Source organism: Lygodium microphyllum, chromosome 26, assembly GCF_053477565.2.
Source record: "Lygodium microphyllum isolate KBCC chromosome 26, Lygodium_microphyllum_v1.1.10, whole genome shotgun sequence".
Taxonomy (NCBI): domain Eukaryota; kingdom Viridiplantae; phylum Streptophyta; class Polypodiopsida; order Schizaeales; family Lygodiaceae; genus Lygodium; species Lygodium microphyllum.
In genome coordinates, this window is record NC_141160.1 from 39,909,054 (window position 1) to 39,912,910 (window position 3,857).

Below are 3,857 nucleotides of genomic sequence, written 5' to 3' on the forward strand. Positions count from 1 at the left end.
TACATAGAAGGTACCCTAATCCCGAGAATTTACGATTCTCAAATGATTGGGGATGGTCAAAGGTGAGAGACACGCTTCATAACAAGAGGTCTCACCTTATGACGCGCGCCAAGGAGTCACTGCGGAGACAAGAGCAGGGGCGCCTTGGATATGGCCAACCACCCAATTGCCACCGCAGGGAGTGGAAAGAGGCCAAGAAGAGAGTAGCATAGAAAATGACAAGTCGCTAGCATGTAGAGGCGCGAGTATCCAGATGGAAACCATGGGATCGTCCCATTATGGATCAGGTGGCAGGGAGTCATGGGAGGCTGAGTTTGTAAGTATTATTTGATTTTTAAAAAAATTAAATTTTGTAATTTTTTTCACTTCATTTTGTAGTGTGTTCTAATACGTTGTATGTTCAAATTGTTTTGTAGTATCATATCGTTGGTAGGATGCCTACTCTTAGAGAGGTAGGCTACCATCGAGATCATAACCGGGCGTCCACTTGGCAGCATTTCTACGAGGAGGGACTCATCACAGAGGAGCAATATAATCGTGCCATGAGGATTCCACAACCAAAAGAGGTATGTTTTATTTTTTACATGAAAAATATAGGTAACTCTAATTTATTGTTTGTAATGGTATTTATATACCTTAATCCTTTGTGTAGGCGAACCCTGATGCAGTTGAGGATAGCGAAGGGGGGACTAGCAGTAGCGGTGGCGGCAACGGCAGCGGCACAGGCAGTGGTGGTGGTAGCGATGATGATGCCTCTTCTGAGGAGATGTAGAGGAGCCCCATGCATGCATGCCTCCCCTTGGCTTGTAGTTTTCATTTTTGATATGTATTACTTTCAGCTATGCTCGCGACCATGACCATGCTTGAGGTCACAAGCACTAGAACTCATCATGTAAAAATGTTTCATCTATATATATGAAATTTCGTGTTCTAAATACATTGTTTTGTTTTCAGTACAAAAATCTTCGAAATAATCTTTCTCTGTTTTCCCTAAGCATACAATTTGATGTTGATGGGGGGAAAAAAACCAGAGAGCATGTGGCTTTGCACACCTCTGTTTTGCGCGTCTATCAGCGCGTCTAAATTGCAGGATAAATACACGCCTATTTTCGTCAAAAACTTGCAGAGTAAACGCTTTTTTAGACGCGTAGATACACACGTGTATTGTAACGTGTCCACTAGTATCATCCAGGACACGTCTTAGCAGTCCATCGGAAAGGATGTCTAGAAAGCTCAGCTCGGCACTCCCATGGAATGATACAAGACTTGCGATCTAGGTCTTCCCGCGTCTGCCACGTAGCGGAAGTATCCTGGCCGTTCCCACTTAGGATCGATCGGAATTAGGGTTTTCTTGATTGGTCATTACCTAACAGTAACTAGCGTTGGACCCAAGCGAACTACTTTACGCAAAAACACTAGGTCCGAAGCAGATTCATGCTGCACTTGGTTCAAGGAGAATGGAAAACGAGAGGGATGCAAAGCTCAACCTCTCTGCCATAAGGCATAGTCCCATTCCGTTCCCCTAAAAGGGTGTAAATCGATTAAGACATAACTCTAGGTCCACGCTTTCGTTGTTCGTGTCTTTTGATGATCATTCTGCTGTTCCTCAAGATTTTGAGAAAAGTTCCCGGCTAACCGGGACCACCCATCCGTAGTACGGACCCATGGCCCATCCTCCGCACTTTCCTTGGTTTGTTTTAGTTATGTAATTATCTAACACATTAATTTGACATGTAACAATCAGCTTCTTTAATTAATCCGTTAAGCACTGGTTCCTTTACGTAATCTTATCACGTGACATAGAAAAACAATATCAAACAAGTCATTTATTAATATATCATCATTTTTATCTTTGGAATACAAGGAGTTTCCGCCCGTAGGCTTGTCCATAATCCACCCGAAGGCTATCCAGTAATCCACAGGGATCACTATTCCAAGCTTCCGTCCGTAAACTAGTATGCGGGCCTTGAGATCCAATCCCAAGTCACGTTAGCCTCTTGTGCAGGACCCGGAAGGCGAGGGATTTACGGCCAGAGCCCCCCCTGGCACCCAAGCGCCCTCCTGCTCCAAGTACAGCTCAACGGAGAGACCTCTCGTGGTGGGTTCGGTCCACGTTCCCGGCGCAGTCAACAACCCCCTTGGTTAGGGTCAGACATGCAGTCGGGGGTAACTGAAACTACCTCTCCCTTCAGGCCTTCAACATGAAGCGTAGATATTCATTTAATTTGTAATTCATAAATCAAACAGTGCTCTAAATTCTCTAGCAAGCACAACACTTTCATTAACCGATCTTGTTGCTGGCAAACTACTAAGGAATGATTCTTTCCTTTCGAATACATCAGCACTCGTTCCAAGGTGTCTTACAACTTGGTAAGATCCCTTATATTCTAGGGTAGGGCATACCTTATTAACCCAGCTTGGTCAACCCTAAAGTTCATTGGATACTTTAGATTCCGTTTTTTTAACTTTTCTTTATTTAGAAGGATATAAAAAAAATACATCATGACTTCGTACTTGCTGCGTAAGTCCTGCGATGAAATAATCCGTTTTAGTTTCTTTAAGCTGACCTATGTCGGACCTAGGGTCTCTTTTTAAGAACCTTAGGGACAAACCCTAGTTCTTTTACCTTTACGAATTTATTGACCCTACAATCAGGGAAGGTAGTCAAGTGCTTAAGGTATAAACGTTTCTTTGGTCTTTAAATCATTTCCAAGGCATATTTTGCAGCATGGTATTTCTAAGTTTAGATTGATTTGGTTATCTTTTGGAAGGAAATATTGATCACCTCGGCACGATTTGTTATCCTTGTGACAATTGATTTTTCGGTCCTAAACTTTATTGCTTTGAGGTAGGTAAATTCAATTTAATCTTCCTTTTTCCTCACAAACGAAACTCATGCCAAATAACAATCTTTTCCTTGCTAAGTTATGCAATTAGCAATGATAACTTCCTAGTAATTTGAGCAACGTAAAAAACCTTTCATGAATTTCATGATGATTCGTTGCAAAAAGAATAGGGTTAATGGTGTAAGATGCAGTTTTTATACCTTCAGGATTTAACTGAAATATACTACTATAGTAAGTAGATAATCTTGTTCGTAATTCGTTATAATGGATGATGCTATTCGAAGGAAACTATGTTCTATACATTATCATTTGCTCAATTAAACTAAACTCCTTCATTGTAAATAACTCGAAAAAATATATCCTATCCCTAACAATTTATCTTTGCATAATTGACTTAAAACCGAAATAAAACCAAGAAGGAAAAACCTGGTTTTGGGGTGAGATATCCACATGGATATCGGGAGATGATCCTCCTGCAGCTACTCCTTGGACTTTCTTAGGCGGCATCGCAGTTCGAATGTGAAGGTAGCTTTTACTCTTTCTTTCAGATTTTCGCCGTCTCTCTTTCGAGGCAAGGAGTCGTTCAAAAGGTTGACCACGAGGAGGGATAATAAGACCTCTAAAATCTTAGCTTCTTCGAAGAGGGAAAGGGTTTATAAAGCTTTAGAGAAAAAGGGTCTATAGGATATAATCATGGTGAAAGGTTATGTGTGAGTGTGGCTTCACAAACATCTATGAAAGCCCTTGGGAGATCTTTTGGGCACTGGAGTGAAAGGTCTTAGGGGTTTTTCAAACCTAGGGGGAAATTTTGAAAGATAACACAAGGGTTTGTGTAAGTAAAAGGGAACACGGGGTTTAGAAAGGCTTAGGGGTGTATTAAAAAAAAGAAATATGAGAGGTAAAATACGGGGTTTCAAACACAAGATGGGACTTATGGATTTAGGCACGGGAAAGGGAAAAGGGTTTATGAGGCCAAGGGTTGTGGGGGTTTAACGGCCCTCGGAAAAGGTT